This window comes from Elephas maximus, chromosome 25 (assembly GCF_024166365.1).
Source record: "Elephas maximus indicus isolate mEleMax1 chromosome 25, mEleMax1 primary haplotype, whole genome shotgun sequence".
In the NCBI taxonomy this organism is placed as follows: Eukaryota; Metazoa; Chordata; class Mammalia; order Proboscidea; family Elephantidae; genus Elephas; species Elephas maximus.
The window spans coordinates 304,728-317,292 of record NC_064843.1 but is presented as its reverse complement, the minus strand read 5'-3'; positions in this window follow the sequence as shown (position 1 = coordinate 317,292).

Here is a 12,565-nt window from a genome sequence, read left to right as displayed (position 1 = left end):
GTGGAGAAACATGGCTCCGGAGCACACGTTCAGTGGGGCACCGGCCAAATGCCAGGGCCAGGAGTGGACGTCGTGGAGCTGAATGGCAAGCCAGTGAAGGGCCCAAGGATTTCTCCAATGAGGCAAAATGCAGATCAAGCCAAGGAACACAAATATAAAGCAGCTGAAGAAATTAAAATGTTACTCAAGAACATAATTAAAAATTTAATAAGCTGCAAGAAACCATAGAGAGACTGCAATCAGAAATTCAGAAGATTAACAATAAAATTACAGATTTAGAAAACTCAATAGAAAGTAAGAAGAGCACAATTGAAGAACTGGAAGGCAGAATTACTGAGATTGAAGATCAAACTCTTGGGACTAATATATTTGAAGAGAAAGCAGATAAAAGAATTTTAAATGAGGAAATCCAAAGTATCATGTGGGACTTTATCAAGAGAAATAACTATGAGTGATTTCAGTACCAGAACAGGGAGGGCTAACAGAAAATACAAAGGGAACTGTTGAAGATTTGTTGGCAGAAAACTTCCATGATATCATGAAAGATGCTCATTGAATTCCACATAAGGTAGATCTCAAAAGAACGTGACCGAGACACATAATAATCAAACTTGCCAAAATCAAAGATAAAGAGAATTTAAGAGAGGCTAGGGATAAAAGAAGTCACCAACAAAGGAGAGTAAATAATAATAAACTTGGACTACTCAGCAGAAATCATGGAGGCAAGAAGGCAATGGGATGACTTATACAAAATATTGAAGGAAAAAAATTGCCAGCCAGGAATCAAACCATAACCCTGGCCCTCTGGCCTTCTGGCCCTCTGGCCTTAGCCCTCTAACTCTAGCCCCTAAGCCCTGAGCCCCAAAGCCCCTAAGACCCTAAGCCCTTAGGTCCTAACCCCCAAGGCCCTAAACTCACTCTAACCCTAACCCAAACCCTAACCCCTATACCCTAAACCCTACAACCTAAACACCTACACCCCAAAACACTACACATCAAAACCCTACACACTAAACCCTATACTCTAAGCCTCAAATCCTAAATGCACACCTCAAATCCCAAAGCCCGAACCCTAAACCTAACTGTAAACCCTGAACCCTAACACCTAACCCTAACCCCTAACCACCCTAATCCTAACGACCCTAACCCTAACCCTCGAACCCTAACCCTCTAACGCTAACATGAAACCCTAATCCGAAACCCTAACCCTCTAACCCTAGCCCTAATCCTAACCCCAACCTCCAAACCCAACCCCAAACCCTAAACCTCAAATCCCTAGCCCTAAACCTAAGAATGAGCCTAAGCCTAACCCTATCACTTAACTCTAAATCCTAAACCATAACACTTAAAACCCTAGCACGCAAAACCCTAACACCCTTAGCCATAACACATTTAACCCTAACACCCTAAACGCCAAAACCCTAAACACTAACACCCTTAACCCCAACCCCTAAACCCTAAACTTAAATGCTAAACCATCTAACCCTCTAACCCTAATAACCTAAACCCTAACCCCAGCCCCCAGCCTTAACGCTCACTCTAAGCCTTAAACCTTAAGCCCTAAACCCTAGGCTCTAAACCCTAAGCCTAACCCTCTAATCCTAAACCCTAAAACCTTACCCCAAACCCATCCCAAACCCCTAAACCTGAACCCCTAAGCCCTAGCCCTAACTCCTAACCCTAAACCTCTAAACTATACCCCTAATCCTCTAACCCTAAACCTCTAACCCTAACCCTCTAACCCTAACTCTCTAACCCAAACCACAACACCAACCCCAACCTCTGAACCCTGAAACCCTAACCCCCTAACCCCAAGCCTCTGAACCCTAAGCCTAAACCCTCTAACCCTAAACCCTAACCTTCACCCCCTCACACCCTCACCTTCTCACTCCCTCACTCTATAATCTTCTCAACCTCTAACCCCCTCACCCTCTAACCGCTCACCCTTTAACTCCCTCAATCTCTAACCCCCAACCCTCTAGACCCCAACACTCTAACACCCACCCTCTAACCCCAAACCACATATCCCAAACAAACCCAACACCAACCCCAACCCTAAACCTAAACCCTAACCCCTAAAACCTAACCCAAACCCTAACGACTAAACCCCAAAACCCTAAACCCCAAACTGCAACCCCTAACACCTAACCTGTAACTCCAAACTCTAACCTCAAACCCTAAACCTAACCCTAACACCTAACCCCAACCAAAAAACCCTAACCCTAAGCTCTAACTCCAAACACTAACAACCCTAACTCTAACAACCCTAACCCTAACATCCCTAAGCCCAAACCCTAACCCTTTTTGTTAGCAGCCGTAGCACTTAACCACTAGCCACCAGGGTTTCCATGAGCAGTCACAGGAATAGACATATGCACACCCGTGTTCACTGCAACATTATTCACAGTAGCAAAAAGATGGAAACAACCTAAGTGCTCGTCCACAGAGGAATGGATAAACAAACTACGGTACATACACACAGTGGAACACTACACGACAATAAAGACCAATGATGAATCTCCGAAACACCTCACGCCATGGATGAATCTGGGGCGCAGCACACTGACTAAGTCAATCACAAAACGACATATACAGTAAGAGACCACTATCATAAAAACTCATGAAAACATTTACGCACAGAAACAATCCTTGATGTTCACCAGGGAGATGAAGAGTGGGTAGAGAAAAGCCAACTAAACAATAACCAAAAAAACCAAACCCACTGCCGTCGAGTCAATTCCAGCTCATAGCGACCCCACAGGACAGATTAGAACTGCCGCATAGAGTTTCCAAGGAGTGCCTGGTGGATTCGAACTGCAGACCTTTGGTTAGCACTGGTGGGTCTTAACCACTACGTCACCAGGGTTTCCAACCAAACAACAGATCGGTGGTAACTCTGGCGAAGGAAGAGACGGTACACAAGACTGGGGAATCAACCTCAGCCTCACTCTAACCCTAACCCTAAACCACTTGTGCCCGAGCCTAGTAACCCCAGCCCTAACCCCAAACCCCAACCACCTAAAACCTATACCCCTAAACCTAACTCCCAAACCTCTAACCCCCAAACCTGAACCCCTAACACCAAACCCTAACCCCTAACCCTAATCCTCTAACCCTTCTGCATCTCTGGGCCTCTCGACTCTCCGTCTATTTTCTCCCTCCAAATCCTACTAACACTCAGTGGAATTTTGAAGTTTGAGCTGTGCTTTGCTTCTTGTTGTCTCCACCGGTCCCATCAAGGCACTGCATCATTTGCTCTGCTTCACTATTCAGTTCCAAAACCATGGCTTAGAATCGCCTGACACTGAACTTCAGCGATTCGGCGCAAGGCCGCGAGAGGGCGCGCGCACCGCCGGTTCTGTTCTGCCCACCAGGCCCTCTGAGCATGGGAACCTCCTGGACCTAAGCCGGGACCGACCTGGGTACCGCTCCAGTGGCGATAGCAGAAGCTTTTCTTCCCGAGGGACCCAACGCCCCAGGGCGCTCTCTCAGTACTCCCATTAATGCTATGATTATCCTGACGCACTCCTTCTGCGAGACCTAGTGGGTCCTCGACCAGGCCCAGCCTTCACGACCCGCACCCCCCTGCCCTGGTCACGTAGAGGAACCTGCAGGGCCGCGCCCTCCCCGCCCAAGCTCTGCCCCTCCATACCCTGATGCCCTGCAGGCCTCTGCTAGGTCCCCGCCCAGGGGAGAGTTGTCGCCCCGCACAGGGAGGGGGGACACGAGGGAACATCCGGAAACCACCCCCAGGCACGAAGCCGACTGCCCGTATTGAGACCATGTGAGCAGGGCTGCCCCGCCAACTGGAGCCTGCAGGGCATCACTCACGTTTGTCAGCTTCTCACTGCCCTCTGGGCTCGGGGTCCCAGAGCAGCCAATCCCCCCCGGGGAGGGGGCGGTCCGTCCGCAGGGGCTGGAAGATCGGGTTGGTGCCCATGGCCGGAGCGCTTAAAACCCTTAGAAACCCTCACAAACCGTCAGCTCCAGACCTTCAAATGTCAGCCTGAGAGACACCTAATCTCCAACCTAAAAAAAAAAACAAAACACACCCGTTGCCATTGAGTCAATTCTGACTCATAGCGACCCTATAGGACAGAGTAGAACTGCCCCACAGTTTCCAAGGAGCGCCTGGTGGATTCAAACTGCCAACCTTTTGGCTAGCAGCCTTAGCACTTAACCACTATGCCACCAGGGTAACCCACTAAACCTACTGCCCACCAGGGTAGAGGCTCCAAATCCCGCCAGTGTGAGGAACCCTCAAATTCCCTCAGCACCAGAGACCGTGTCCACAGCGACTGGTACACAGCGCCGCACAAACGTTTAAGTTAACAAACAACCTGGTTGCTCAGGCCCCCTTCCTTCTACCCCCACCCCCGCCACCCAGAGGGGGAGCGGGACCCGGCATCCACACTGTTAACAGACACTGAATCCCTGCTTCCACAAGGAGTAGGATCCCCGCGCTGCTCCACAGATTCCCAGGACCCCTTCCTTTCCCGGTGGGGCCGCGCTGACGCCCCAGCCCTGAGAGTAGACTAGCCGGGCGCAGGCGCGGGCGCAGGGTGCCTCAGCCTCCCAGGCACAGTGCCCAAAACAGTAAGGGGCAGCAGGGCCTTGGGCGGGGGATCCCTCTCTCCCCGTCCCTGGCACCCTACGGAGTCTGGTGGGGGTGGGACGACGAATGGGGGTGAGTGCCCCGCCCTCAGTCTGGAATCTCACCCCCCCGAGCGAACTCTGGGCCTTGGTTTCCCCCCTGGCACAGGGAGCAGGTGGGGGGTGGGGGCCAGGCGCTCATCCCCCAGCTTGGCCCACAAACCCGCCCCGGGCAGAGTAGGGACCTGGGCGCAGCCCTGGACACGGCCTTTCTCCCCAAGCCCTTCAAGTCCCCAGGCCCGAGGGCACTCCGCAGCTGGATCCCGCGGCTGGACCCCCCCCCCCGCCGCCGCAAATCCCTGGGGATGCAAATTCGCAGACCAGCTGCGTCTCCCGGGCCAGAGGCTCCCTCTCGCAGCCCCTAGAGTGGCCGCTTCCGCCCTCCCCCGCGCTGCGTCCGCCCCTGGGGATCACTCGGGACGGGGTACGCTGAAGGGGGCGACGCAAGCTGCTAACCCAACGTCCGGACTCCCCAACCTCTGGAGCCCACGGGATGCTGGGACTGGGACCCGCCCTCCTGGCGCCTTCCCTCCACACCTTCAAGGGGCCGGGCTTGTTCAGTCTGGGAGCGGGTCCCTCCAGCCAGCTGCCGGAGTTTCATACCTTTCAGAAAACACGGCAGGGAAAGCAGCACGAACACCATCCTCTCTAAGGCGCGCCATCCGGCCCGGGCCCCTCACCGCCCGTCCCAGCGCTTCTGGGAGTAACTGGCTGGACGGCGTGGAACATGGCTGCCGGCCCTGCCCAGCGGCCCGGGTATGGGGCGGGCGTGGGGGGGTTGGGCCTCCAGAGGGAACGGTGGGGTCTAGAAGCAAGGAGAACACCAAGGTGTGCGGTGTGAGGAGTCGGGAGCCGTCAGGAGAGGGCCCTCTCGCGTGCAGAGTTAAGTATTGGAGGTGCAACGGTTAAGTGCTTGGCTAACTGAAAGGTGGGCCGTTGGAACCCACCAGCTCAAGGGTTGAAAAGATCTGGAGATGGGCTCCCATAAAGATTCTAACCAAACAAAATCCAAACCAGTTGCTGTTGAATCAATTGCGACTCATAGTGACCCTATAGGGCAGAGCAGAACTGCCCCATAGGGTTTCTAAGACTATAAGTCTTTACAGAAGCAGACTGCCATGTCTTTCTGCCAAGAAGCAACTGGTGGGATTCGAACTGTCCACCCTTTGGTTAGCAGCCGAGCTCTTAACCACAGTGCCACCAGGGCTGCTCCATAAAGACTGCAACCTAGGAAACCTTGTGAGGCAGTTCTAAGTTGTCATACAGGGTTGATATGAGTCAGAATCTCTTGATGGCACACAACCATGATTGTCCTAAGAAAAATTCCTCCAAGCATCTGTCTACATGACCCCTGAAGCACACATGCATGCACGCTATCAAAGCAGTGCAGCCAAATACACGAAATTGGAATAGAGACATTATAGAGTGGACAGTGAAAAGTGATTTCTGAGGGGCATGCAGCTCAAGCGGAGGAGGTAGCATACAACTAAATGCCCTTCTCCTTCTATTGTTCAATGGTCTTGAGAAAGAATGTGTCCCAGGAATTAACTGTAGCCCAGGAGAACTTGAAGACAGCAAATACAGAGGACCGGTCAGGATGCTTCTGCAGTGGTCAGGGTGAGGAGTGATGGTGGTAGTGCAGGTGGGAACAGTGGGCAGGCTTGAGGTGTACTTTGGAGCTTGAGCTGCCAAGAATTGCTGGTGGATCAGACGTATGGGATGAGGGGAATGGAGAATCAAAGGTGACTTCTAGAATTCAGGCTACCATGAGAGCATGGTCACCAGAGCCATTCTCTACCATGTGGAAAACCATGGAGGAACAAACTTGAGAAAATGACCAAAAGATTTTTTCTGGACATGTTAGATTTGGATGTCTGAGGTCATCCAAGTGTGGAGAACAGTTCCCAGCTGTGGATACCACTCAGAGGTAGAGTAGTTTTCTGGGTTCTAAGAATTTGGAGATCATCAGCCTATAGCTGATTTGAAAGCCACTGGTGGTGTGATGATTATGCATTTGGGTGCTACCAAAAGGTCTGCAGTTTGAATCTACCAGTCGCTCCTTGGAAACCCTGTGGGAAAGCTCTACTCTGTCCTGTAGGGTCCCTATGAGTCAGAATCCACTCGATAGCGACTTTTGTTTTGTTTTGTTTTAATACTAAGCTCAGAAAAGTTGTGTGTCAGCGTTGTATTTTTTCACAATACTTATTCAAGCAGTTTGAATCTACCAGCCACTCCTTGGAAACCCTATGGGTCAATTCTACTCTGTCCTTTAGGGTCACTATGAGATAGAATCGACTCAACAGCAATGAACTTAGTCTTAGAGGAGCCCTTTGTCTGTCAAAGCTGAGAGTTTTACTTTATACTTTTTAAAACTGCCATGTCTCATGTTACTTGGCTACCCTTACAGGAGCATTTTTGGTGCTAACTTGACTTGTTCTTGGTGAAGGGCTCTGTATTCATTTTCTAGGGCTGCCCTAGTAAATTACCAAAAACTCAGTGTCTTTAAAAAAACGTATAATCCAAACAGTCCAAGAAGCTGTATTATATGAAGAAGAAGGGGCATGAGGATTAGAGGAAGACTCATTAACAGCCTAGACATGCAGATGACACAACCTTGCTTACTGAAAGTGAAGACGACTTGAAGCACTTGCTGATGAGGATCAAAGACTTCAGCCTTCAGTATGGATTACACTTCAACATAAAGAAAACAAAAATCCTCACAACTGGAACAATAAAAAAATCACAGTAAACAGACAAAATACTGAAGTCGTCAAGGATTTCATTTTACTTGGATCCACAATCAACACCCGTGGAAGCAGCCGTCAAGAAATCAAACGACATATTTCATTGGACAAATCTACAAAAGACATCTTTAAAGTGTTAAAAATCAAAGATGTCACTTTGAGGACTAAGTTGTGCCTGAACCAAGCCATGATATTTTCAGTCGCCTCATGTGCAGATAAAGCTGGACAATGAATAAGGAAGACAAAAGAACTGAAACTTGAATTATGTTGTTGGTGAAGAATAATGAATACACCATGGACTGCTAGAAGAATGAACACACCTGTCTTGGAAGAAGTACAGCCAGAATGCTCCTTAGAAAGGTGGGTGGCAAGACTTGGTCTCACGTACTCTGGACATATTATCAGGAGGAATCAGTCCCTGGAAAAAGACATCGTGCTTGGTAAAGTAGAGGGTCAGTGAAAAAGACAAAGATCCTCAATGAGACAGATTGAGACGGTGGCTGCAACAGTGGGCTCAGACACAGCAATGAGAAAGGCCCAGGGCTGGGCACTGTTCCGTTCTGTTGTACACAGGGCTGCTATGAGTTGGAACTGACCCAACAGCACCTAACAACAACATCATAAACTCACTGGATCTCCTGGGAATAGAATGTCACATTCACTGTAGAATAGATAGAGTTTCTTTGTTTGTTTGTTTACCATATTTACTAATACTATGATTTACATTTGATAACTTCCACATTCTGTTGGATTGCTTTTCTTTGGAATGGACACAAACATGCATCTCTTGCAGTCTGTTGGCCAGGTAGCTAGCTTCCAAATTTCTTTGCATGGTGGAGTGGGCATGAACAGTGCTGCATCTGTTTGTTGAACCAACTCAGTGGGTATTCTGTCAGCTCCTGAAGCCTTGTTTTTCACCAGTGTCTTCAGTGTAGCTTGGACTTCTTGCTTCACTACTACCAGTTCTTCATCATGTGCCACCTCATGAAACGACTGAAAGTCGACCATTTCTTTTGGTACTGTGACTCTGTGTATTCTTCCCATCTTTTGTGTGTGTGCTTTAAGTGAAACTTTACAAATCAAGTCAGTCTCTCATACAAAAATTAGTATACAGCTTGCTATGTACTCCTAGTTCCTCTCCCACCAATGAGACAGCACACTCCTTCTCTCAGCCCTGAATTCCCCGTGTCCATTCAGCCACTTTCTGTCCCCCTCTGCCTTCTCATCTCCCCTCCAAATGGGAGCTGCCCACATAGTCTCATGTGTCCACTTGAGACAAGAAGGTCACTCCTCACCACTGTCATTTTCTATCCTATGATCCAGTCCAATCCCTGTCTGAAGAGTTGGCTTTGGGAATGGTTCCAGTCTTGGGCCAACAGAAGGTCTGGGGACCGTGACCTCCAGGGTTCCTCTAGTCTCAGTCAGATCATTAAGTCTGATTTTTTTATGGGACTTTGAGGTCTGCATCTCACTGCTCTCGTGGTCCATCAGGGATGCTCTGTTTCTTTCCCTGTCGGGGCAGTCTTCGGTTGTAGACGGACACCATCTAGTTCTTCCGGTCTCAGGCTGATGTCGTCTTGGATTGACGTGGCCATTTCTGTCTTTTGGACTCATAATTACCTTGTATCTTTGGTGTTCTTCATTCTCCTTTGCTCCGGGTGGGTTGAGACCAATTGATGCATCTTAGATGGCCGCTTGATAGTGTTTTTAAGACTGCAGACGCCACTCACCAAAGTGGGATGCAGAATGTTTTCTTAATAGATTTTATTATGCCAATTGACCTAGATGTCCCCTGAAAACATGGTCCCCCAACTGCTGCCCCTGCTACTCTGGCCTTTGGAGCATTTGGTTTATTCAGGAAACTGCTTTTGGTTTAGTCCAGTTATGCTGACCTCTCCTTTATTGTATGATGTCTTTCCCTTCATCTAAAATAGTTCTTGTCTACTATCTAATTTGCGAATATCCTTCTCCCTCCCTTTCTCCCCACCCTCATAACCATCAAAGAATATTTTCTTCTCTGTTTAAACTATTTCTTGAGTTCTTATAATAGTGGTCTCATACAATATTTGTCTTTTTGCAACTGACTAATTTCACTCAGCATAATGCCCTCCAGATTCCTCCAAGCTATGAAATATTTCACGGATTCATCATTGTTCTTGATCTATGTGAAGTATTCCATCGTGTGAATGCACCAAAATTTATTTATCCATTCATCTGTTGATGGGCACCTTGGTTACTTCCATCTTTCTGCTATTGTAAACAGTGCTGCAATGAATGTGGTTGTGCATATATCTGTTCATATAAAGGCTCTTATTTCTCTAAGATATATTCCAAGGAGTGGGATTGCCATATGCTATGGTAGTTCTATTGCTAGCTTTTTAAGGAAGTGCCAGATTGATTTCCAAAGTGGCTGCACCATTTTAAATTCCAACCAGCAGTGAATAAGTGTTCCAGTCTCTCTACAACCTTTCGAACATTTATTATTTTGTGATTTGGGATTAATGGCAGCCCTGTTGGAGTGAGATGGTATCTCATTGTAGTTTTGATTTACATTTCTCTAATGGCTAATGATTATGAGCATTTCCTCATGTATCTGTTACCTGCCTGAATGTCTTCTTCGTTGAAGCACCTGTTCCTATCCTTTGCCCATTTTTAAAATGGATTATTTGTCTTTTTGTTATTGAGTTTTTGCAATATCATGTAGATTTTAGAGATCAGAGGCTGATCGGAAATGTTATAGCTAAAAACTGTTTCCCAGTCTGTAGGCAATCAGTTTACTCTTCTGGTGAAGACTTTGGATGAGCATAAGTGTTTGATTTTTAGGAGTTATCTAATTTCTCTTTGGGTACTTGTACATTGTTAGTAATGTTTTTTGTTACAATCCCACCCTAATCTTCCTTATCATAAAATTACAATCACAAAATGGAGGACAGCTACAGAACACTGGGAATCATGGCCTAACCAACTTGGTACACACATTTTGAGGGGGACGTAATACAATCCATGACATCCACCTTTTAGTATATTTTGGGGACTGGCTCTTTTAGTCAGAAACAGGTTGAATAAAAGTGCTTACTTACCAGTAGTTTCCCAACAGTGTTGGTGACGGATCCCCAGTTGGATACACATAATCACACTGACTGCATTTGCGGTGCCTCAGAAAGTCCCACTTGCCTTCATAACACTGATCTCTAGAACAAAACACAGCTCTGTAAGCAAGTCAGTTAAAAATAAAGGCATTGGATATTGAATATCACTAAAGACATAAGTGCATATTGGTTCTGTGTTGGTTGCCAGAATCTAATTCTCTTAATTAATTCATATTTTTTGTAGATATTTTTCTTGCTCCATATACCCAGAGTTCTGTGTACATATAATGAACATTCTACACATAGTTTTCTCACAAATATTACCCAATGTCATTCATTTTTTTGACCATTTACTCAATGTTCAAGAATAAATTGAAGTATAGGAAATATTCTTACGGTTATTTAACTCTAAGGATGAAGAAATTGCATAGTGGGTCTTGGCTCACTTTAGAAATTCTCTACCTGATGCAGTTCCACACAGCAACACGGACCTTCATCTCAGCACAGGAAGAAAGACAGCTTTGTCTCAATATTTGCAAGGGCTCTTCACCTTCTACTAAGGTTAAAATTCTTCAGCCTGCCAAGAGCATTGTTCAAGAATTGGCTCCAAATCTCTCCTTGAAAAGTACAGTGAAAAATCTTATAAAAATGTTGAATTTTATTATTAGGCAAACCACTATTTTGTCAAATCATTGTCTCTATATAAATTTTTCACCACTATGTGGCTTATGGCAGCAATCAGGTGTGTAATAATGTGTATATCATTACATTTCAAATTATAGTGATGTTCCAATGGTTTAAAGAGTTGGAGGGACTATTGTGGCTAGAGAATATTGAATCAAAAAATATTTTGACATGAAAGTTTCAACAACAAATATGTTCCATAACTGTAGGTGTACTTGTAGGTAAATGTTTAATGTAATAATTCGGATGGTTAAAAAAGACAAAAACAAATAAAAACACATTAAACAGCAGAATAAGTCAATAGATGTCTATTATCATGACAGATAGAAACAGAAAACAAAGAATAAAAAATAAGTGCAGCAGAGGTTACCAGCATTATGTAAAAGAGCGGAGCATCTTGACACTGAAATAAAATAGCTAGATGCTTCAAAATGTGCATCCAGCAGCTTTTCCCTTTAGCAGGTATTGCAATTTCTGATTTATTGGAATTAAACTAGTTGTCCATGTCATTCAAGTATTATTTTAATGCAATAAATCATTTTACAAGTCTCATGCTGTAGAAAAAATGCTTAAATCATTACATAAACATAGCTTTGCTCACAACTGTTCCCATTCTGAATCCATTATTTTTCCCTTTACCACTTCCTAAATAGCTTTGAAAATCTTCACAGTGCTGTAAACCCAAGTTCTAGTCCCACCACCATTTTATGTGACACTGATCACTCTGTGTCCCTGTGAAGTCTTTTTTTTTTTTTTTTTTACATCCTATAGCACTATGGTCACTACTGTCGACTCAACATGTTTACTGCCTTATTGCGCTCTTTACCTGTTGTTGAAGCCCTGTTATTTACTTTTAAATGTCTTTCTTATTTCTCTACCTTAACACTTACACCAGTGTTTCATTTTATTTGTTGTTGTTGTTTTATTATATTTCTTCTTGTCCACTCAGAGTTCAGGCATGATTAAACACACGGGTAATTACATTTTTGTGGAGACAGAATGGGATTTAGAATCAAGTTTCAATTACCTGGGTTTTACTTCCTTCATTGACTAGCTGTATATTGGCAATACTTACTGACTATAAAACTTAATTTCAACATTTGTAAAACAGGTTACAATCTATGCTTTTTTTAGATATGTACATTTTTTAAAATTTCAAAATATGAATTCACCAAAAATGATGTTAACATTTAGATTTTTCTTGTGATAAAAAAACTAAACCAAACCTGTTGTCATCAAGTTGATTCCAACTCATACCGACTCTATAGGACAGAGGAGAGCTGCCCCATAAGGGCTTCCAAGGAGTGGCTGGTGGATTTGAACTGTCGGCCTTTTGGTTAGCAGCCAGGTTGGAATCCACTACATCACCAGGACTCCTTTCTTGTAATAAGTCAG